Raw genomic sequence first — 24,634 nt, 5'->3', positions numbered from 1 at the left:
TTCAAAAATGACTGTTTAGCTCAGTGGTTCTCCACTTTGACAACACGTTAGAATCACCTGCACAATTTCCTCAAGCCTAGACTGCACCCCAGAATTAAATTAAAATTTCCGGGAGTGGGAAACAGGCATCACAGTTATTTAAATCTTGCCAGGTGATTCCAATTGCAGCTAATGTTGCAAACTCTGCTTTTAGCTGGTAAGCGGAATTCTTGCGACCTTCCCAAGATGGCAGCCACTCACTCGCTTCCGCCTGTACGTGCGCCGGCAGAGGGCGGGCTTCCCAGGAGCGCATGCGTCTCGCGTCTTCTCACTCCCTGCTCCCTCCTCCTTTTTCCCCCTCCTCCATTTTGTTCGCGGACGCTGGGGACGGTGGGAGCAGATCCATTTCCGGGTTGGCAAAAGGGGCGGCGGCGGCGGCGGCGAGAGAGAGAGCTTGCCGGGGGGCGAGCTGTACAGGACGAAGCCGGAGCGTAGGCAGTGGAGGATTCGCTCCCAGAGCAGCTGCGGCCAGGTTGGAAAGAGGCCAGAGCGGCTGGGTCCGTCGCTGAAATGACCTGCGGACCTGCCTGGGAGGGAAAGCCGGGGAAGGGGGGCTCAGGGCGGGGCTTGAGGAGAGGGGGGCATTGGAGGAGGGGCCGGAGGGGGAGAAGGGTCTTGGGGGCGGGGCCTGAGGGGCGGAGGCCTAGGGGCTGGATCGGAAGAACCTGAAAGAGAGAGGGCGTGGGGAATCTGGGGAGGAATGGTCGGGTATTGGTCTGGGGCGAGCGCGTACTGGGAAAATGGGGAGGAAGGATTTTGAGACACCGGTAATAAGGGCTCCTGAAGGATTGGGTGAGGTAAGGAGGCAACTCAGGGTGAGGAACGAGATAATCGTGCGCAAAAGGGAGACGGGAACGGAGGACCTGTTGGAAACAGCTAATTAGCAGGATGCTGTGGGTGAGGAGCCCAGTGTGACATTTTGGGGATTGAGTTAGGTGAAAGGTAGGGGTTTGGAAGATGGCTAGGGAAACTGCTTACACTAGAGGGAATCTTGAGAGCGTTGGTTGAAAAGGAATCAGAGGCCGGGCGCGGTGGCTCAAGCCTGTAATCCCAGCACTTTGGGAGGCCGAGGCGGGTGAATCACGAGGTCAAGAGATCGAGACCATCCTGGTCAACATGGTGAAACCCCATCTCTACTAATACAAAAAATTAGCTGGGCACGGTGGCACGTGCCTGTAATCCCAGCTACTCAGGAGGCTGAGGCAGGAGAATTGCCTGAACCCAGGAAGCGGAGGTTGCGGTGAGCCGAGATCGCGCCATTGCACTCCAGCCTGGGTAACAACAGCAAAACTCCGTCTCAAAAAAAAAAAAAAAAAAAAAAAGAAAAGGAATCAGAATAAAGTTAAAGGTTAGATTGAGAATGTTGAGATGCACTTTGGAACGTCTAGAGTTGAGGGTTCATGTTGAAGTGGTGTGAAATGAGGGAAGATGGAATTTTTTGTTTGTTTGTTTTTGAGATGAAGTCTCGCTCTTGTTACCCAGTTTGGTCTTGAACTCCTGGGCTCAAGCGATCTTCCCACCTCGGCCTCCCAGAGTGCTGGGATTACAGGTGTGAGCCACTGCGCCAGGCCACGATAGAAATCTTAAAGTGTTCAGCATGGCAGTGTGTATGGTCGAGTTTTTGATCAGGAAAGAAAGTTCTTTTTTTTTTTTTGGAGACAGAATCTCGCTCTGTCATCCAGGATGAATACAGTGGCACAGTCTTGGCTCACCATAACCTCCGCCTCATAGGTTCAGGCGATTCTCCTGCCTCAGTCTCCAGAGTAGCTGGGATTACAGGCGTTCACCACCATGCCCAGCTAATTTTTGTATTTTTAGTAGAGATGGGGTTTCACCATGTTGGTCAGGCTGGTCTCGAACTCCTGACCTCAGGTGATCCGCCCGCCTCGGCCTCCCACGTGTTGGGATTACAAGCGTGAGCCACCTCTCCCGGCTGGAAAGTTCTTAGATAACATTGGGGCAAGGAGATGGTATGTGATGGAATTATGATGATTATTTTTTAAGAGACGTGGTCTCACCCTGTCACCCAAGATGGAGTGCAGTGACATGATCATGGCTCCTTGAAGCCTCGACCTTCTGGGCTCTAGTGATCCTCCCATCTCAGCCTTGCCAGTAGCTGGGACCACAGGTGGGCCCACTACTCCTGCCTAACTTATACATATATAAATTTTTTTTTTTTTTTTTTTGTAGAGAAGGAGTCTTGCTCTGTTCCCCAGGCTAGTCTGGTAACTCCTGGTCTCAAGTGATCCTCCCACCTCAGTCTCCCAAAGTGCTGGGGTTACAGGTATGAGCCACCATGCCTGGCCCAGAATTTGTATTTTTTAAAGGACTTCAATAATCTGTTACTGCTTTGGGCTCTCCCAGGGTCTGCATTCCTTTTTCATGCTGTTATTTTTGCCTTACAGTTTTGGTTTTTGACTGTCTTACTGAATGTTTTTGGCTATTCTGTTCTCCTTTTACAAATCAGAAGAGAACCTCAGGGAATAAGGAAGGTTTTGGCCTACCTATGGATTTACCTTCAAGGCAAATCATTAAACTTTCATTTTTTTTCCCCTTTTGAAATATAGGTCTCATCTGTCCCTGCCTCTAAAAGCTTGTGTTAACACAGGGGGTCTTTAAGTGGTTGTATAGAAGTGATCTCTGAAAAACGAGATTGAGATATTAATATTTAGAAGATAGACAATGGTGCCCCTGCCTGTAATCCCAGCTTCTTGGGAGGCTAAGGCAGGAGGATTGCTTGAGCCTAAGAGTTCGCCCATTCTGGGCAACATAGCAAGACCCTGTCTTTTAAAGAAAAAGAAGGCTGGAGACAGTAGCTCACTCCGGTAATCCCAGCACTTTGGGAGGCCAAGGCGGTTGGATCACCTGAGGTCAGGAGTCTGAGACCAGCCTGACCAACATGGTGAAACCCTGTCTTTACTAAAATACAAAAATTAGCTGGATGTGGTGGCGGGCCCCTGTAATCTCAGCCTCTTGGGAGGCTGAGGCAGGAGGATCACTTGAACCCAGGAGGCAGAGGTTGCAGTGAGCTGACATCATGCCGTGCAGTCCAGTCTGGGCAACAAGAGTGAAACTCTGCCTCAAACAGAAACAAAAACAAAAAAAGGAAACATGTCTTTCTGTTTCTTCCTCTCAGCCTTGCTCCTTTGTGTGTGTGTGTGTGCGCGCGTGCGCACACGCGTGCCTATGTGTGTGTGTGCCCATGTGCTGACCAGGGAATAATTGGTTTTGATTTGATGCATATTCAGTGAGTTTCACACTTGTTGCCCAGACTGGAGTGCAGTGGCGCAATCTCGGCTCACTGCAACTTCCGCCTCCCGGGTTCAAGCGATTCTCCTGCCTCAGCCTCCCAAGTAGCTGGGACTACAGGCACACACCACCACGCCTGGCTGAGTATTTTAGTAGAGATGGGGTTTCACCATGTTGGTCAGGCTGGTCTTGAACTCCTGGCCTCAAGTGATCTGCCTACCTTGGCCTCCCAAAGTGCTGGGATTACAGGTGTGTGCCACCATGCCCAGCCCTTGTGGTGGCTTGACCGACACTGACTTTCTTCATAGATTCTTTGAGAATTCACTGAAAAATAGTATTTTGGACAGTTGAGCCTTATGCTTAGGTCTAGTTGCTGTGTCCTTGTCAGTTGGTAGAGATCAGTGTGTTTGTAGACCATTTTAAATTATTTTTAATCCTTTGAAACCCCGACTGTTTTAGCTTTTTCTTTGGGTATAATACTCGAACCCTTTGCTCATAAGTGAACTTGTTTAGCTTAGAAGAAGTGTTCCAGAAAATCTTGGGAATTTTTTCTTTCTAAGAGACAGGTCTCACTCTGTTGCCCAGACGGCAATGCAGTGATGCGATCATAGCTCACTGCAATCTTGAACTCCTGGGCCCAAGTGGTCCTCCCGCCTCAGCCTCTTTGAGTAGCTAGGAGTTTTGGCATTTCTAAGGATGTGGATTTGCTAAAAAGGGGGCATTTCTAATTCTTTTTTTTTTTTCCTTGAGACAGAGTCTCACTCTTGAGTGCAGTGGTGCGATCTTAACTCATTGCAACCTCCGCCTCCCAGGTTCAAGTGATTCTCTGCCTCAGCCTCCCATGTAGCTGTGATTACAGGCACTAACAACTGTGCCTGGCTAATTTTTTGTATTTTTAGTAGAGACTGGGTTTCGCCATGTTGGCCAGGCTGGTCTTGAACTGACCTCAAGTGATCTGCCTGCTTCGTCCTCCCAGAGTGCTGGGATTACAGGTGTGAGCCACTGTGTCCAGCTGGGGCATTTTTTTTTTTTTTTCTTGGAACAGAGTCTCACTCTGTTGCTCAGGCTGGAGTTCAGTGGTGCAATCTTGGCTCACTGCAACCTCCGTCTCCTGGGTTCAAGCGATTCTCCTGCCTCAGCCTCCCAAGTAGCTGGGATTGCAGGCACCTGCCACCACGCCTGGCTAATTTTTGTATTTTTAGTGGAGATGGGGTTTTACCATGTTGGCCAGGCTGGTCATTTCTAATTCTGTCTCACACTTGATACCAGAGTAGTGTTTACCCTAGCTGGTAGTGATAAGTTACCTGATACCGGCACAAAGGTGAAATGCAGGGGAGGTGTGAACATTGGAGTTTTCAGGTTTTACTGATGGCTTTTATGAAGGGAAGATTCTAGACTCACTAGGTGTTTTTAGAAAAAAAAAAAAGGGCAAGAGAAAGGTCTTGTTCTGTTGAAGAGAAAATTATTAAATGTTCTTTCTTTACTTGGGCTCTCTGATTGGGAGAGTAACCTGGTATACTTTAGTCTGTTTTCCTGCTCTGAATTAAGTATAAAATTCATGAGCTGTTGCTTCAGGCAGCGTCAGCAAACATAGTCTTTTTACAACCCCGCAGGCTACAAAATATATGTACTTATTTGGGAGTAAAAACCTGCTTAATACTATGCTATTTCAACCTACAGCATACCTTTTTGGTTTGTGTTTTAAGGGGATTTTGAGATAACTTATGGAGGCTCAGTGCTCCTGGGCAGGCTTTTGGTACAGCCTGCTTCTTTGACGTAATGATTTTCCATTTTTCCTGTCCTGTCACAGTTTTCCATTGTTCTTCTTGAGCCAGTCCTAAGTAGAAAATGGCAAATTACACATTTTTTCTCTCCTTTTAGTCTGTGGTGGACATCTTGTCTGTGTCACAGTTTGATACTGCCAAATTGAAAGGATTCTTCACTGCTTCAGATGGGGAGGGTGACAGAAGCTGAGCTGTTTCCTGGGTCAGAGAATGGACTCTGTCAAAGCAAAGAATAGTTGTAGAGACACAAACTGGGCCCTTGAAGCTGTGACTAACATTTTGGCAACATGCATCTCTTTGCCAAATAACTTCTTTTCTTCTTGAGTGTGATTGTTGATCTCCTTCTCAAAGTAGGCTCTTGTTGCTACTGTTCTTCGCACAACTCCCAGGCAAAAGTTGGCAGAGTTCTGGTTGACTGACTGTGTCTTGAGGGAGATGCCCCGGATTAGAGTGGATGGGGCGTTCCATGTCAAAATGAGGTTCATTGGCAGATCCCGAGAGCTGCTCTGCAGAGACATAGAGGCGCAGTACTCTTTACTGAATGTTCTTGCAGTCTTTTATCTTTCTTCTAAATTCAAATCTGTTTCTTATTCATCTGGTGATTAAATGCAGAATCATTGCCTTTGCCTAGCTTTAAAAGTCCAGGGCATTGTAGAAGAGAAGATAGTATTTCCAACTTTTTGTTTTCCTTTTATTCTTTTTTTTTTTTCCTTGTGGTTCCTGAGGAACTACAAGCTAAATGTATGAGCATTTCTTGATATTATCTATGGAGGGCTACTTAAAAAATGTTAAATAGACCTTTATGGGGAAAAACAATGTTAATAGGAAAACAAGGTGATATGTTTGCTAATGTCTGTGTCAATCTTAACTCAGATTTTGGCTTAGTTTGCAGAAAGAGCCTGTGGAAGTATGTAAGTTATCAGATAGGGGAGCCAGGAATTGGTTTCTTCCTTGTCATTTAGGTGTGGCAAACTTAGAGCAATCTGCAATGACTATCTAACAATGTGTTCTACTTAGTAAATACTTTCTTTTTTTCACTAAGGTAGGGTTATCTCCAATATGTTTTGGTATGGATTGTGAAGATCATTCCCTGTTTATTTTGAGACAGGGTCTCTCTCTGTCGCCCAGGCTGGAGTGCAGTGGCGCGATCTGTAGCCTCGACCTCCCCCAGCTCAGGCTCAGGTGTTCTTCCCACTTCAGCCTCCTGTGTAGCTGGGACTACAGGCGAATGCAACCATGCCTCGCTAATTTTTATTTTTTGTAGAGATGGGGTTTCACCATGTTGCCCAGCCTGGTCTTGAACTTCTGGACTCAAAAAATTTGCCTGCCTCCTCAGCCTCCCAAAGTGCTGGGATTATAGGTGTGAGCCACTGGGCTCAGCCATTGTAATTGATTTTCAAAAAAATTTTAGTTTTTTAAGCCTCATGGATTCAAATTGAGTGCCATTGGATTTTGAGGCCCCTCAGTGGAAATAATTTGTTTTTAGCAAGTATTTATAATATTTCTAAAGTACAAATCCACTGACCTACTTTCTGTGCTTCTGGAAATACTGAATCTAATAATCCTTTTTTTTTTCCTCCCAGTAATCCCTCTTACTGTGAAAACATTCTCCATATGTATTCAGATGGGGATAGTTGGTTTAAAAAATAGAATATTCTTCTAAGGTAGTACACTCTAGTATGGGATGCAATGTCTGAGATTTGTGGGTAAGTGAGTTTTCCTTCTTCCATTTCTGCCCTCCCAGTGCTCAGCCAGAAGGCAGTATGTTTATCATCTTAAGAGCCAGGTGTGAGACATTTAAACTCTTTCTTTCTCTGTCTTAGAAATAAGGACAGAACTTTTTTTTTTTTTTTTTTTGAGACGGAGTTTCGCTCTTGTTACCCAGGCTGGAGTGCAATGGCGCGATCTCGGCTCACTGCAACCTCCGCCTCCTGGGTTCAGGCAATTCTCCTGCCTCAGCCTCCTGAGTAGCTGGAATTACAGGTATGCGGCACCAGGCCCAGCTAATTTTTTGTATTTTTAGTAGAGATGGGGTTTCACCATGACCAGGATGGTCTCGATCTCTTGACCTCATGATCCACCCGCCTCGGCCTCCCAAAGTGCTGGGATTACAGGCGTGAGCCACCGCGCCCGGCCGTTTTTAAAATAATCTTCATGGGCTAGGGAGAAAACAGATGTTTTATTTTGAACTGATAAATATAGTATTCTGTCACACTCATCATCTAGACCATATGTCTTAGCACGACTCGTAAGTCTTATTGGACGCACAAGGTAGCCCGAGGGCCATTACAATTCTGAATATAAAGCATTTTTATCTGTAAGTATATTGACTTTTGTTCAGAAATCACAATACTCAAAACCCAGATGGTCCTGTTTGATTTAGTTACCTTTCTTGTTTAATTGTATCAGCTTGCCCTGTTTTTATAGCTTAAAGTAGACTCTTGACTTAGCAGCCTATCACTGGTGATCAAGAGATGAAAATGTGCAAATTTTTCCAGCATTTCAGCAAGGAGCATCTGTGTTTCTGATGGCTTAAGGGTATTAGAATGCAAGAGAAGAGACTCCTTGACAATGAAAGTCACAGCTTTGTCATTAGATTATCCGTGGTGAGTTGGGACTTAATATATTATTTTTGAAATGAGGCAAGACACTTCTCTCCATGTGAGGTCTGGATCATCATTTTATGGAGCATCTGCTTAAGTCTTCTTTCAGGCCTTTTCTTAGTGGAGACTGTCATCACTGGATTTTCCTTCTGACTGTTCTCTGTCTATGCTTTTCTACTTTTTTTTTTTTTTTTGAGACAGAGTTTCGCTCTTGTTACCCAGGCTGGAGTGCAATGGTGCGATCTCGGCTCACCGCAACCTCCGCCTCCTGGGTTCAGGCAATTCTCCTGCCTCAGCCTTCTGAGTAGCTGGGATTACAGGCACGCGCCACCATCCCAGCTAATTTTTTGTATTTTTAGTAGAGATGGGGTTTCACCATGTTGACCAGGATGGTCTCGATCTCTTGACCTCGTGATCCACCCACCTCGGCCTCCCAAAGTGCTGGGATTACAGGCGTGAGCCACCCGGCCCGCTTTTCTACTTTTATATATGGACTGTGCAGATGAATACTGGCTCCTGGAAGTTGGGAGCTAGTAATATGAAATATGGCTAGCTTAAAATCTGAGAAGAGCTGTTTTTTTTGTCATCAATGAATAGGTTTCAGTCTGCCTTGTAATTGCATTTTAAATCTAATTAACAGTTTCTTAGAACATCTAAAGATTCTTTGAAAACAGATGTAGAATTTTTTTTAAGCAGTTAGTGGCGTTAAGTTGAAAACAAGACCTAAAAAGAGAGTTAAGGTAATTGATTTTACTTTTTTTTTTGAGACAGGGTCAGGCTGTGTCACCCAGGCTGGAGTGCAGTGGTGCGATCTCTGCTCACTACAACCTCTGCTTCCTGGGCTCAAGCAATCTTCCCACCTCAGCCTCCTGAATAGCTGGAATTGCAGGCACATGCCACCACATCTGGCTAATTTTTTTTTTTTTTTTTTTGAGACAGAGTCTTGCTCTCTTGCCCAGACCAGAGTGCAGTGGTACAGTCTCAGCTCACTGCAGCCTCTGGCTCCTGGGGTCAAACAACTCTCATGCCTTAGCCTCTGGAGTAGTTGGAATTATAGGTGCATGCTACCACACCCAGCTAATTTTTGTCGTTTTAGTAGAGACAGTGTTTCACCATGTTGGCCAGGCTGGTCTTGAACTCCTGATCTCAAGCAGTCCACCCGCCTTGGCCTCCCAAAATGCTGAGATTACAGGCATAAGCTACCATGCCTGGCCTAATTTTTGTATTTTTTATAGACGGTTTCACCATGTTGCCCGGGCTGGTCTTGAACTCCTGAGCTCAGGTGATCCACCCACCTTGGCCTCCCAAAGTGATGGGATTACAGGTATGAGCCACTGTGCCTGGCCAGTAATTGATTTTAAGATTCATTTCTCTGTTTTGTGCCTACCTTTCAATTAATTTTGATTATGATTTCCTATGGTAGAATGGAAGTTGCTCACATATTTGCCCTCTATTAAGAGTAAGCTGTGGGGTTGTTAATCACTGTGTGGTTACATCCAGCCTGTGGCAGAGATTCAGGTCACATTAGCCAGCCTGCTGCCATTTGAGTTGTCAAGATAATGTTCTAGAATTGGGTTTAATTAATTCTTTTTTTTTTTTTTTTTTGAGATGAAGTTTCGCTCTTGTTACCCAGGCTGGAGTGCAATGGCGCGATCTCGGCTCACCGCAACCTCTGCCTCCTGGGTTCAGGCAATTCTCCTGCCTCAGCCTCCAGAGTAACTAGGATTACAGGCACGTGCCACCATGCCCAGCTAATTTTTTTTTGTATTTTTAGTAGAGACGGGGTTTCACCGTGTTGACCAGGATGGTCTCGATCTCTTGACCTCGTGATCCACCCGTCTCGGCCTCCCAAAGTGCTGGGATTACAGGCGTGAGCCACCGCGCCCGGCCCTGGGTTTAATTAATTCTTTTACATTTTTTTGGTTTGTTTGGGATTTTCTATTCTCCTTAACTGCATTGGTAACAGATCTAGCACTGACCTTGAAATTTTGGTCAGTTTGTTTATGTGGTGGTTTTGCTTATACAGTGTTAGGGTTTTTTGGTTTTTGGTAATGTTTGTTTTTTTGTCAGAATAGTAAGAATTCATAAATTTAGAATCACGTAGTATACAAGGCTTATAATTAGAACAAAATGCTCACTGCTTTATTTCTGCTTGTCTTTAACCACTTTTGCAATGTGTGTGGTTTTTTCCTCCTGGTGTATATTATCTGTATTTCTTTTTTTTTTTTTTTTTCCCGAGACGGAGTTTCACTCTTGTTACCCAGGCTGGAGTGCAATGGCGCGATCTTGGCTCACTGCAACCTCCGCCTCCTGGGTTCAGGCAATTCTCCTGCCTCCGCCGCCTGAGTAGCCAGGATTACAGGCACGCACCACCATGCCCAGCTAATTTTTTGTATTTTTAGTAGAGACAGGGTTTCACCATGTTGACCAAGATGGTCTCGATCTCTTGACCTCATGATCCACCTGCCTCGGCCTCCCAAAGTGCTGGGATTACAGGCGTGAGCCACTGTGCCCGGTTATTATCAGTATTTCTATGTAGTATGTTTAGGCCGTTTTTTCTTTCTTTCTTTTTTGATAGATGAATTCTTGCTGTGGTTTTCCAGGCTGGCCTCGAACTCCTGGGCTCAAGCAATCCTCCTGCCTTAGTGGGGACTACAGGTGTGCACCACTACACCTAGCTATACAGTTCTTTCTTGATTTTTCCATTCTTAGATATTATCTGTTGAGGCCAGAGGTGATAGCTCAAGCCTGTGATCTCAGAACTTTGGGAGGCCAACGCAGTTAGATCACTTGAGGTTGGGAGTTCAAGACCAGCCTGGCCAACAAGGTGAAACCCCATCTCTATTAAAAATAAAAAATTAGGCCGGGCGCGGTGGCTCACGCCTGTAATCCCAGCACTTCGGGAGGCCGAGACGGGTGGATCACGAGGTCAAGAGATCGAGACCATCCTGGTCAACATGGTGAAACCCCGTCTCTACTAAAAATACAAAAAATTAGCTGGGCATGGTGGCGTGTGCCTGTAATCCCAGCTACTCAGGAGGCTGAGGCAGGAGAATTGCCTGAACCCAGGAGGCGGAGGTTGTGGTGAGCCGAGATCGCGCCATTGCACTCCAGCCTGGGTAACAAGAGTGAAACTCCGTCTCAAAAAAAAAAATAAATAAAAAAAAATAAATAAATAAAAATAAAAATAAAAAATAAAAAATTAGCTGGGCATGGCGGCATATGCCTGTAATCCCAGCTACTCAGGAGGCTGAGGCAGGAGACTCACTTGAACCCGGGAGGTGGAGGTTGCAATGAGCCAAGATCGTGCCATTGCATTCTAGCCTGGGCAACAAGAGCAAAACTCCGTCTCCAAAAAAAAAACAAAAACCCAAAATTATCTGGGTGTGGTGGCATGTGCCTGTAGTCCCCAGCTATTTGGGAGGCTGAGAGGTGGGAGGATCTCTTGAGCTGGGAGGGGGTCAAGGCTGCAGTAAGCCACGATCACACCACTGCACCTCATTCAGCCTGGGTGACAGAGTGAGACCTTTTCTTCAAAAAGAAAAAGGAAAAGAAAAACCATTTTTGTTGTTTCAAAGAGGATGTTAGATGCTTACAAGACCATTGAAAGTCTGGAAGAGGTCAGGGAAAGCCTTGTTGCAGGGATTTCAAAAAATTGCTGCTATTAATGATCTTAGCTACCTTAAGCACCAAAAACAGGCAGTTTGCAGAACATTGGAAACTGCTGCAAACCACATGTCTGCCATGTGTCTGAGGCTACACACCCTCTCATTGCTACTGGAGAAGCAATAATGGCATCTACCCTTCTTCCATTGTGCAAATCTTAAGTATTAGTAGAATGTAAACCACAATGGCACTGATAAATGTAGTTCCCAGGCCTCCAACTTCTCCCCAACTCTAGATGAATCCAGAAAGAAGTAGAAATGAAAGTTACTAAAATAAAAAAAAAAATTAGCGCCCAGCATAATGACTGTCATTCAATTACCTTTACTTTCTTGTGCAGTTTTTCTAGATAAAGCAATTGTCATTCTTTTCCTTCCTTTCTTTTTTTGTTTTCTGCTTGTTTTACTGAAAGTCACTGATTCATCCCTAAACTCTGACAGAGGTGTAAATCTCTTCTCATCATTGAAGCACATTAGCAGAGCACCTCTTCCAGAGGCTTTATGAAAGGAGTCTTTGGAGAGTGGGACTTTCTGGAGGCCTTGCATATCTGAATTATCTCCTTTCTACCTTTACTCTTCGTAGTTTGACTAGATAAAAAATATTCTTCCTTTTTTTTTTTTTTTGAGATGGAGTCTTGCTCTGTCACCCAGGCTGGAGTGCAGCCATGTGATCTTGGCTCACTGCAACCTCTGCCTCCTGGATTCAAGCGATTCTCCTGCCTCAGCCCCCCGAGTTGCTGGGATTACAGATGTCTGCCACCATGCCTGTTTTTGTATTTTTAGTAGAGATGGAGTTTCACCATCTTGGCCAGGCTGGTGTTGAACTCCTGACCTTGTGATCCATCTGCCTCGGCCTCCCAGTTTACTGGGATTACAGGCATGAGCCACTGTGCTCGGCCTGGTTCAACTTTTCTAATTTGTCTGGCAGCATGGGGAGGGATAGAGGAATCCATTTGTTATACAGGCTTTCTATTTCTTTTCTTTTCTTTTCTTTTTTTGAGATGGAGTCTTGCTCTGTCGCCCAGGCTGGAGTGCAGTGATGCGATGTTGGCTCACTGCAACCTCCGCCTCCCAGGTTCAAGCAATTCTCCTGCCTCAGCTTCCCAAGTAACTGGACAGGCATGAGCCACCACACCCGGCTAATTTTTTTTTTTTTTTTTTTTTTTGCATTTTTAGCAGAGATGGGATTTTGCCAGGTTGGCCAGGCTGTATCTTGAACTCTTGAGCTCAAGTAATCCACCCACCTCGGCCTCCCAAACTGTTGGGATTACAGGCGTGAACCACTGCGGCCGGCCCAGACTTTCAGCCAGTCCTCCTGTTTAGCCCCTTCTGCACTATTACACCCTCTTCCCGAGGTACCAGTTGCCTCTAACTTCTGAGATGTTTCGATTCAGAAGTTTGTCTGTGGTGGGAATCTGCTTGCCTCTTCCCACTGCAGTGTTTAGTTTTTTTACTTTCTGTGAGGGTACTTATCACTTGTGCATTTGGTTTTTACCTTCCAAAATTTTATTGCCATCTCTCTGTCTCTGCTGTCTCCTTTCCCAATTTTTTTGGTTTGTTTTTTGGTCTTTATAAAAAAATCCCTTTGCTGTAATTTTTATGGTGTTTTATGATGGAACATTGATAAATGCATGCAATCTATCCTGTTTAACATGTCATTCAACATATTCATCAGCTTTTCCTTGCCAGTATTCATTCAGACACCACAATGTCTTTGCAGTTGATTACTAATACTCCTTTAGAATAGTATTTTCTAGACTCCTCTAACATAGTATTTTCTAGACTCCTCTAACACCAGGAATCACTTAAAGTGCTTGTCGACTATGCAGATTACTAGATCATTCTCCTGGAAAACTTCTGATTTTAGTTGGTCTAGATTAGGGCCCAGGGATTTTTTTTTTTTTTAAATGTGTTTGTTTTTAAACAAATGACCTAAATGTATGTATCTTATCTTCAGGCAAGTTTGGAGACCCTGCTTTAGAAGGATTCTTTTTAAACCATTAATGCCATCTTACATCTCCATGGCAGGCAGACTCCTTAGCCTTCCCCTAATATTGCTTTTATATTCAGACTCTGTTTTAGCCTGTCTAGCTTTGGTCTGGAATTCTCAATTAGCATGTGTGTCTTTCATCTGATTAACTCCTCTCTTTAGTATTAAATGCTGGCTGATGGTAATAACTGTGGCCTTGTGTGACTTCATTTTTTTTAGTCAGCATCTCTAAACCCACTGGTTTCTGGGATGAATAGAGGAAGGAATACTAGTTATGAACATTGAGCTACTCTGCATCAATTCACTTTCTAAGTCCAGGAATCAGTGTTTTTGGTGATTCCTGGATTTTTGGAAAATTGACTCGGGCTTTGAAAACAGATGCCCTAATCATCTGCCTTGGTAGCATCGTTTTTGGAGATGTTGAAGCACTGTGATTTGAAGTTTGTTTTTAACTTTACCTTTGAAAGGACACAATTCTCCCTTTTGTATTATAGATTGCTAGGCCTAGAAAGGAAAAAGGGTTGTATCTTTTACTGCCAGTCTGTAAAGCATCTGGAAATGTGTTTGCAGCTGCTCCTGGTTGTTGTGAATTGCTTAGAGGTTAAGAGCCAAGTAGTACTTGTCTCAGCAATGTTGCAGAAGCTAACTGTGGTACCCTAGTTCTCAGTTCTTGGAAATCTTGTGGCTGCTATTAACTAAAATACAGCTGAGGAGGCCGTGTTGGCTCTGACATAGAGTTGATTTGCATTCTAAGATGAGCAGCTCTATAGAAATAGCTCTAATACATTTTTACAACTTACATTGACACAGTTTTCTGGAAGGCTAAAGCAGGAAGATTGCTTGTGGTCAGGAGTTTAAGATAAGCCTGAGCAACATAGTGAGACCCTGTCTCTGCAAAAAAATTAAAAAAATTAGTTGAATGTGGTAGTCCCAGCTGCTCAGGAGGCTGAGGTGGGAAGATTGCTTGAGCCTGGGATGTCAAGGCTGTGGTGAGCTGTGACTGTGCCACCTGCTCTGCAACCTGGGCTGTAGGGTTGTAGGGTGAGACCCCGTCTCAAGGAAGAAAGGAAGAAAATAAAGCAAGAAACAGTTTTTATTTTTATTTTTTTTTGAGATGGAGTCTTGCTCTGTTGCCCAGGCTGGAGTGCTGTGGAGCAATCTCGGCTCACCGCAACCTCTGCCTCCCAGGTTCAAGTGATTCTCCTGCCTCCCAGGTTCAAGTGATTCTCCTGCCTCGGCCTCCTGAGTAGCTGGGATTACAGGCTCCTACCACCATTTTCGGCTATTTTTTGTATTTTTAGTAGAGACGGGGTTTCACCATGTTGGCCAGATGGGTCTTGAACTTCTGACCTTAGGCAATCCACCCGCCTCAGCCTCCCAAAGTGCTGGGATTATAGGCATGAGCTACTGTACCCAGCCAAGGAACAGTTTTGATGAACAAAGTCACAAAAACAATGCTACATCAAAAGTGTTATTGTCTCATTGATTATTGATCACTGGCTGTGTTATAAGGCATTACTTTGAACTATTACTGATTTACTGCAATTGACTGTTTTCTGTACATGTCCCCCTGTCTCTCAGTGCTGTATTTTAGTGCTTTCAGGATAATAAGATTTTCTCTTCGCCTTGAGGGGTTGGGAGTGAGGGCATTCCCAGATTTCTGTTTTGGATGATTTTCAGGTATTTAATTTAAGTTACATGATTTTTGCATTACTTATTGCTAGTCATCTTTTTAAATGACGCTTTCTTTGCAGCTGTGGTTATTTAATTGAACACAGGAGTAGACTTCTCATTGATTTTTCATCATTTTAGAAGAGAGGACTTAGCTCCTAGGCTGCCCTATATCCGGGAATAACCCATAGTATCTAATATTTATCACATAAGATAGTATATGAATAAGTAGACTTCCAAATTTACATTTTTAGGGGGTATTTTTTATCTAAATAAATAATCTGGGGCTGGTCTGATGGCAGTGGGTTATCAGAACTTGTGTTAACATTAGTGTCATTGCAGTTGGTATACAAACCCCCACTGCTAAATTTGACTGGCTTTAAAAATATTCTGGAGGAAGAGGAAAGAGTCACATTAGGGTGGAAAGCTGCATTTGGGGGATGCATTACGTTTCTGTTAAAGAAAATATGTTTGAAAGAATTTCATCATGCAGTAGTTATAGCTTTATTCCTCTTCCTTCATTTTCTCTTTCAGGGAGGAGTAAAACATCCAGGTTTCATTTATTTTCTTTCTTTTTTTTTTTTTTGAGACGAAGTCTTGCTCTGTTGCCCAGGCTGGAGTGCTATGGCTCGATCTCAGCTCACTGCAACCTCCACCTCCCAAGTTCAAGCAATTCTCCTGCCTCAGCCTCCTGAATAGCTGGGATTACAGGCATGCACCACCACACCCAGCTAATTTTGTGTTTTTTTTTTTTTGTTTTTTTTTAGTAGAGATGGGGTTTCTCCATGTTGGCCAGCTGATCTCAAACTCTCTACCTCAGGTGATCTGCCCACTTCGGCTTCTCAAAGTGCTGGGATTACAGGCATGAGCTGCCTCACCCAGCCCAATTTTTCAGTTTTAATATTCATGATGGGTATGTGATTTTTTTTTTATTACTTGTTGGATCAGTCAGATTTGTTGCATAGTTGAATTTCTGTGATCAAAATTTCTGTAGTTGAAAAATTTTTTTCCCTTAAGTAACCTTGGAATTTTAATTAATTCCATCTCTACATATGATAGAAATCTGTTTCACCAGAGGTTTGACTGAATAGAATTTCAAGAGGTGGTAGCACTTTCTCCATTGAGAGGTGAGGGCTGTGAGCTATAGAAAGTCTTTTTTTTGGAGTGATGGTGGTAAAATACATGTAACATGAAAGTTATTCTAGTCTGTTACCTTGTACTTTAGAGAACCAGAAATGCTTTAGTGGAAACCCTCTGCTATAATGCTATAATCTTTCCTAGAACACATGGAGACATGTTCTTTTTTTTTTTTTTTTTTTTTTTCTTTTTTGAGACAGTGTCTCTGTTGCCCAGGCTGGAGTGTAGTGGCATGATCTCAGCTCACTGCAACCTCTGGGAGGCATGTTCTTAATTCCTGTTGACTATTCCCTATGTAATTATAGGAACGTATTTGGCTCCTGCCGTCGTTGGCTCCTGGAGTGGCATGTGAATACTCTTAGGCAGCTCCTGGCTCTTTTCTCATTTTGGGGTTCTTTGGCCTAGGGACTGGATACCATTATGCCATTGTAGTAATGGGCTCCTACCTCCCATACTGGATTGCTTTTCAAGAGCAAAGATGAAGGACAGGTGAACAGGTGGGCAGACTACCAGCAGGTGACTTTTAACCCTGGAAGGCCTTCAGTTAACTGGGTCTCTAGATATGATTAAGCCAGGAGATCAAGTATAGTCTGTCTGTGGGATTAATAAGATAACCAGTCGAACCTCTGGTTTGAGTGTGAAGCTATTGGTTCGTTTAGGTTTCTTTGGTATTACAGTGTCAGCATTGGACAGAGAAGGGGACTACTTTTGGATTTGGAGGATGGCTTATAAAGCCTCAGGTGTCATCTCTCCTCACTCTGTTCTAGCTATCCTGGCCTTTTTACTAGTTCTCTAACACACCAACCACATTCCCATGTCAGGATTTTTTCACTTGCTGTTATTTCTTTCTGGAATGCCCTTTCTCCAAATGTTTACATGGCTTGCTCTGCTCATGGAGAAACTTCTTGGGAGAGCTGGATACTCTCCCCCATGGCCCTTTCCCTGTGACTCTACCTATTATTTTATCATTATTGTTACTATGTTGTTGCTGTTGTGGTTAAATTCTCCCAGATCCTGAAGCCTGCAACCCTATCTAAAGGAAGACTCTTAAGCTGGGCGCCTGTGGTCCCAGCTACTGGGGAGGCTGAGGCTGGAGGATTGCTTAAGCCCAGATGTTCAAGACCAGCCTAGGCAACATAGTCTGGCCAACCTGTCTCTGAAAAATAAATAAAACAAATAAAAGAACACTCCAGTCTGTTTCTTTATTCTACGTTCATGATTCTCTATTTTTTACTCCTTTTATCAGTAACTGTGTTACTGAGATTTTATTTCTTCCCTTATGTCTTATACTAGAATGTAAGCTTCATGATAGTAGACGCTTATGTGGCTCATCTTCTAGAACAGTGCTTATCAACCTTAGCACTGTTGACATTGTAGACTAGATAATTCTTTTTTTTTTTTTTTTAGATGAAGTCTCTCTTTGTCACCCAGGCTGGAGTGCAGTGGCACGATCTTGGCTTACTGCAACCTCCGCCTCCTGGGTTCAAGTGATTCTCCCACCTTAGCCTCCTGAGTAGCTGGGATTACAGGCACCCACTACCACGCCTGGCTAATTTTTGTATTTTTAGTAGAGTCAGAGTTTTGCCATGTTGGCCAAGCTGGTCTCCAACCCAAAGTGCTGGGATTGCAGATTTGAGCCACCACACCCAGCCTGACCAGATAATTCTTTGTTGTCTTATGTGTTGGAGGATGTTTAGCAGCATCCTTGTTTTCTTTTTCTTCTGTCTTTTTCTTTTTTTTTTTTTTTTTTTGAGACGGAGTTTTGCTGTTGTTACCCAGGCTGGAGTGCAATGGCACGATCTCGGCTCACCGCAACCTCCACCTCCTGGGTTCAGGCAATTCTCCTGCCTCAGCCTCCTGAGTAGCTGGGATTACAGGCACGTGCCACCATGCCCAGCTAATTTTTTTTTGTATTTTTAGTAGAGATGGGGTTTCACCATGTTGACCAGGATGGTCTCGGTCTCTTGACCTCGTGATCCACCCACCTCAGCCTCCCAAAGTGCTGGGATTACAGGTGTGAGCCACAGCGCCTGGCCTTTTTCTTTTTTTGAGGCGGAGTCTCTCTCTGTCACCAGGCTGGAGTGCAGTGATGCGATCTTGGGTCACTACAGGCGTGCGCCACCATGCCCAGCTAATTTTTGTATTTTTAGTAGAGACAGGATTTCGCCATGTTGACTAGGATGGTCTCAGTCTCTTGACCTTGTGATCTGCCTGCCTCAGCCTCCCAAAGTGCTGGGATTACAGGCGTGAGCCACTGCGCCCGGCCAGCATCCTTGTTTTCTATCCACTAGATGCCAGCAGCACTCCCTTCCCTAGTTGTGATGATCAGACATGTCTCTAGACATTGACAGTGTCTTGGGGAACAAAATCCCTCCTGGTTGAGAGCCATTGTTCTAGAAAAAAACTTTGGCATCCACTGAGTGCCAAAGTATTTTTCTAGAACAATGGCTTGTACCAAAGTATTTTTCTAGAACGATGGCTTGTACTATTTTGGCTCACTGCAACCTCTGCCTCCCAATTTAAAGTGATTCTCTTGCCTCAGCCTCCTGAGTAGCTGGGATTACAGGCATGCACCACCAGCTAATTTTTGTATTTTAGTAGAGATAGGTTTTCTCCATGTTGGCCAGGCTGGTATCGAACTCCAGACCTCAAGTGATACGCCTGCCTCAGCCTCCCAAAAGGCTGGGATTACAGGCATGAGCCACTGCACCCGGCTAGGCCCATGCTACTTTTATATTTACTTTTGTTCCATTCAGTGAGTGACTCCTGAGCAGCTATGGTATGCTGTAGAATAATGAGAGAGAATCCTAGAAAGAACCTGTGCCTGGCCTGTGCTACTCTTTTTTTTTTTTTTTTTTTTTTTTAAAAAAAGACTGAGTTCTGTTCTTGTTGCCTAGGCTGGAGTGCAATGGCACGGTCTCAGCTCACTACAACCTCCACCTCCTGGGTTCAAGCGATTCTCTTGCCTCAGCTTTCCAAGTAGCTGGGATTGCAGGTGCCCACTACCACACCTGACCATTTTTGTATTTTTAGTAGAGATGGGGTTTCACTAGGTTGGCCAGGTTGGTCTCGAACTCCTGACCTCAAGTGATCCACCTGCCTCAGCCTCTCAAAGTGCTGGGATTACAGGTGTGAGCCACTGTACCCGGGTAGGCCCGTGCTACTCTTATATTTACTTTTGTTCTGTTCAGCGAGTGACTCCTGAGCAGCTATGGTGTGCTGTAGAATAATGAGAGAGCCCTAGAAAGACAGAGTACTGTCTGTGCTTAAGAACTAATTTGTTAAAATGGGCATAGGTGTATGAAATGTTCCTCCAAAATTTAATTTTATTTCAAGGTATTTTTAATTTTATTTTACATTATTTTATTTTATTTATTTATTTTTTTGAGACCGAGTTTTGCTCTTGTTGTCCAGGCTGGAGTGCAATGGTGTGATCTCGGCTCACCGCACCCTCTGCCTCCTGCTGGGTTTAAGTGATTTTCCTGCTTCAGCCTCAGAGTAGCTGGGATTACAAGGCATGTGCCACCCACACCCGGGTAATTTTGTATTTTTAGTTTCTCCATGTTGGTCAGGCTGGTCTCGAACTCCTGACCTCAGGTGATTTGCCCACCTCAGCCTCCCAAAATGCTGGGATTATAGGCATGAGCCACCATGCCTGGCCTATTTTATTTTATTTATTTATTTATTTTGAGACAGGGTCTTGCTGTCACCCAGACTGGAGTGCAGTGGCACAGTCTCAGCTCATGGCAACCTCTGCCTCCAGGGTTAAAGTGATTCTCCTTCCTCAGCCTCCTGAGTAGCTAGGATTATAGATAAGTGCCACCACACCCAGCTAAATTTTGTATTTTTAGTAGAGACAGGCTTTTACCATGTTGGCCAGGCTGGTCTCGAACTCCAGACCTCAAATAATCCACCCACCTTGGCTTCCAGAAGTGCTGGTTCTGGGATTATAGGTGTGAACCACCGTGCCTAGCCTTTCGTTACTTTTTTTGAGACAGAGTCTCACTGTGTCACCCAGACTGGAATGCAGTGGTGTGATCTCCGCTCACTGCAACCTGCACCTCCTGGGTTCAAGTGATTCTTGTTCCTCAGCCTCCTGAGTAGCTGGAATTACAGGTGTGTGCCACCATGCCTGGCTAATTTTGTATTTTTAGTAGAGATGTGGTTTCACCATCTTGACCAGGCTGGTCTCAAACTCCTGACCTCAATCCATTTACCTCCCTTGGCCTCCCAAAGTGCTGGGATTACAGGCTTGAGCCACTGTGCCCAGCCTGAAGGTAATGTTTAAATTGGTACTAATGGCCCACCATAGGGTTGAATTAGTAATTGTTAAGTGCTTATCAGAATGGGTGAAATTGCAGTTGAATTTGGAATCTGATTTTAACAAAACCTACCCATTCAGTTTTTACTTATTTTCATTTGTTGCAATTGCCTTTGGTTTGTTGCTATTAATGCTGTTTTTGACTAAAACCTGGTTGAAAAATATACAAAGTTGATTTGGTTATTTTGAACTTCTTGTCTGATGTGTTGTTATTGGGGTTGGTTGTTGTACTAAAAGGTTGTAAACAACTGACACATCAGTTTAAAAAAAAAATTAAAAATTCTTTTTTTAGAGCTGGGGTTTTACCATGTTGGACAGGATGGTCTTGATCTCCTGACCTTGTGATTCACCTGCCTCGGCCTCCCAAAGTGCTGGGATTACAGGTGTGAGCCACCACGCCCAGCAGTTGTTGTTGTTGTTTTGTTTTTGTTTGTTTTTTAGACGGAGTTTTGCTCTTGTTACCGAGGCTGGAGTGCAGTGGCGCGATCTCGGCTCACCATAACCTCCAGCTCCTGGGTTCAAGCAATTCTCCTGCCTGAGCCTCCTGAGTAGCTGGAACTACAGGCGTGCGCCACCATGCCCAGCTAATTTTTGAATTTTTAGTAGAGACGGGGTTTCACCATGTTGACCAGGGTGATCTCGATCTCTTGACTTTGTGATCCACCCGCCTCGGCCTTCCAGATCATGCTGGGATTGTAGGCGTGAGCCACCGCGCCTGACTGTTTATTTGTTTTTTAGAGGGAGTCTTTCTGTTGCCCAGGCTGGAGTGCCATGGTACAGTCTCAGCTCACTGCAACTCCTACTCCCGTGTTCAACTGATTCTCGAACCTCAGCCTCCCAAGTAGCTGGGATTACAGGCACCTGCCACCATGCATGGCTAAATTTTTTTTTTTTTTTTTTTTTTTTAAAGACCAGGTTTGACCATGTTGGTCAGGCTGGTCTTGAACTCCCGACCTCAGGTGATCCGCCCGCCTTGGCCTCCAAAGTGCTTGGATTACAGGCATGAGCCACCATGCCCGGACTTTTTTTTTTTTTTTTTTTTTTAATTTTATTCCATCCTATGGGATAATTTTTTTTTTTTGTATTTTTAGTAGAGATGGGGTTTCACCATGTTGGCCAGGCTGGTCTTGAACTCCTGACCTCAAGAGATCCGCCTGCCTCAGCCTCCCAAAGTGCTGGGATTACAGGCGTGAGCCATAATGCCTGGCCTGACTTTCTCTGATACTGTTAGAGAGATTTCATTTGAACTGTGGGATCAGAAGAATTCCTTTAGGGAGGAATATCTGGAATCTTTTTCTTTTGAAGACACACCTGTCTTCTCCTTAGATTATCTGGAGATAGAGTACACAAAGCTGTGGTTTTTTCAGAGAGGATCCTGAAATTTGTTTTACCCATCTCTGTTTCTTTATATTCAGAAATGATTTATTAGGATATGAAATAATTGAACCTATATTTAAGAAAAAAAATGATTTTCTTGTTGATGTCTCAGATTTCTATTTATAAGACTGATTCTTTTAAGGAAGAACTGGGGACCTTAAGATTTTGCTGAGTGAGGGAGGTGGCCTGTTTATTTAGGTCAGTCTTTTTCCCCTGTGGATTTTGTTGGGTGGTTTGATACAAAACTGTAATTTACGTTGTAGTCAAAACTGAGATCAAAGGAAAGTACTGTTACCTGAGGCATGAAAATAGAAGATAGCATTAAGATTTAGAATTTTTCTTGATTTTCGTTTCTTTTAAAAATAACTTGCAATTGAAACCTGAGTTTTAGAGCAGCAGAATGCCATTTGAATAAAGGCCCCTCATTGTAGTGGTAACTAGGATACCTCTTAGATAATTTTAAGTGTACAAGAAAAGCAACAACTAAGTTGGATTCTTCATTTATCACATGTAAAAGGTAGTAGTTGTTGTCTTTGTATTAAGGAAGTCTCCTGTTTTTAAAATGTAGGAATATTTGGAGTGAAACATTAGGAAATTGAATAGAAAAATAGACTTTGTCTTTTCTTTTCTTTTCTTTTCTTTTTTTTTTTTTAAAATAAGATGGGGTTTCACCATGATGGCCAGGCTGGTCTTGAACTCCTGACTTCAGGTGATCCACCCACCTCGGCCTCCCAAAGTGCTAGGATTACAGGTGTGAGCCACTGCACCCGGCCGGCTTTGTCTTTTAAAAAAGGAATAGAAGGAAGCAGTTTTTAAAAGTACATTACTTGAGTTTTGTGAAGACTTATTTCTGAATTATGTGATTAATATGACATCAGGAAATTTTTAAATAATGCTCTCTAGTCTTTTTTTGTAAGATATTGACTCCTGAGGATGTGAAAAGCTTATTTTATCATGGTTTTTAAGATGGAAGGGCTTAAGAAAGGAATGAGAATTACTGTGTTGCTGAACTAGAGGCAGCCTCAAGATGTTTCTGAAAATCAAGGTCTCTGAAGAGCACAGATGGTGAAGTTTGTAGTTCTAATTTAATAGATCAGAAAGGAAATACTTAAAATTCTGTAAAGAACCTTCTTTTTCTTTTTAAATTTAATCTCAGATTTAACCTGGAGACCATTAGATTGCTTGCTGTGTGTGGTGGTGCACACTTGTAGTCCTAGCTTCTCGGGAGGCTGAGGCAGGAGGATCACTGGAGCCCAGGAGTTTGAGATTATAGTGAGCTGTGATGGTGCCCGTGCACTTTAGCCTGGGAGACAGAATGAGACCCTGGCTCAAAAAAACAAAAATAAAATGCTACTAGATTCTTACTATTGCAGTAGACAGTGCTTCCAGAAGGCCCAAATTTGTCCTTTGATTAATCACAGTTGATTAGTGAAATTTGTCTTTCTGTCGTCAAATGTTATGAATTGTTTTGGTTTATTTATTTTTTTTAACTCAAAGTAGTTCTCAAAGCAGACCCTCTGCATTGGATTAGTGATTGTTAAGTATCAATCCTAATTTGATTTAAACAAAAAAGCTTCTTTTGGGGATTTTTCAGGGAAAGGAAAGTTGTTTTAATTTGAATTCACTTAAATTGGGCTTTCTTGGAAACATGTAGAGAACTGTTTGTATTCTATCACTAAGAAATTTGGAGTGAGTTAAATTTCATTGGGGGAAAAATAGAAAATTGCTAAACCACACTAATTTCTAGGGGAGTTTTTTGTTTGTTTTCTCTATAGTGATTAGTGAAATCAGGCGACCTGGATATGAGGACTACTAACTCTGCACTTTACTCCTGAGTGATCTTGGGCAGTTGCCCTTTGATGAGTCAGTTTTTCTCATGTACATGTAGGCACTCCCATTCTGGAGACTTCAGTGTCCTCACCCATAAAATGGGTGTAATAAATCATTATGTAATAAATGTCACTGATAGGAGTGTGTCCACAATCCTTGTGGAGCCAGAAGAAAGGTTGAAAGCCACTATTGGTACTCAGCACTAAAAAGTCAGTCACACAAAAAAAATAAATAAATAAAAATAAAAATAAAAAGTCAGTCACTTAGTAAAGGTAATTTTTTTTATTTAATTTTTTTATGTATTTAATTTTTTTTTTTTTTTTTTTTTAGAGTTGGGGTTTCACCATGTTGGCCAGGCTGGTCTTGAACTCCTGACCTCAGGTGATCTACCCGCCTCGGCCTCCCAAACTGCTGGGATTACAGGCGTGAGCCACCACGCCCGGCCATATGTATTTAATTTTTTAAGGGGTCTTGGTATGTTGCCCTGCTGGACTCAAACTCAGAGGCTCAAGTGATCCTCTCCTCAGCCCCCTGAATAGCTAGAATTATAGGCAGCCACCACCGATGAATCTGTTTTTCAATTAGAGTTTGAATTGAGTCTAGTTTAGGAAGGTATCTATAACTGTGTAATGTATTGGTTAAAAAAAAAATTGCCATGCTAGAGAATTCCTGCTTTGCTTAAATAAGTGGAGCTCACTGACAGGCATAAGGCTGTTCCTTTAAGTCATTATTCACCTTGTAGCATGTAGGTTGGATCACCTATGGACATGGAAAGAGTAAAGGACTTGTCTGAATCTTTTCTAGGTCATTCTAGGAGACCCTTTCAATGGCAATGGCCAGTGGCTGATAGAACTAGAAACCCAGACTGGGCACAGTGGCTCACCCCTGTAATCCCAGCACTTTGGGAGGCTGAGGTGAGAGGATAACTTGAGGTCAGGAGTTTGAGACCAGCCTGGCTAGCATGGTAAAAC

At 43.6% G+C, this 24,634-nt stretch overlaps 1 protein-coding gene across 3 annotated transcripts in view; it reads left to right on the top strand.

Annotated features, from left to right (window-relative positions):
* The first annotated feature begins 366 nt into the window (after positions 1 to 366).
* WIPF2 (WAS/WASL interacting protein family member 2) overlaps positions 367 to 24,634 on the top strand; it is a 56,456-nt gene continuing 32,188 nt past the window's right edge. Inside the window, exon 1 of one of the 3 annotated variants that reach the window (XM_012452014.2) lies at positions 367 to 511. The gene's annotated coding sequence lies outside the window, so the exon portion shown is untranslated. The other 2 variants (XM_012452015.3, XM_012452016.3) reach the window with 2 other exon arrangements.

This window comes from Aotus nancymaae, unplaced genomic scaffold (assembly GCF_030222135.1).
Source record: "Aotus nancymaae isolate 86718 unplaced genomic scaffold, 86718_ANA_hifiasm-v0.15.2.pri h1tg000089l, whole genome shotgun sequence".
Classification (NCBI taxonomy): domain Eukaryota; kingdom Metazoa; phylum Chordata; class Mammalia; order Primates; family Aotidae; genus Aotus; species Aotus nancymaae.
Note: the sequence above shows the minus strand (reverse complement) of the source record. Positions and strands in the feature narration are given on the sequence as shown.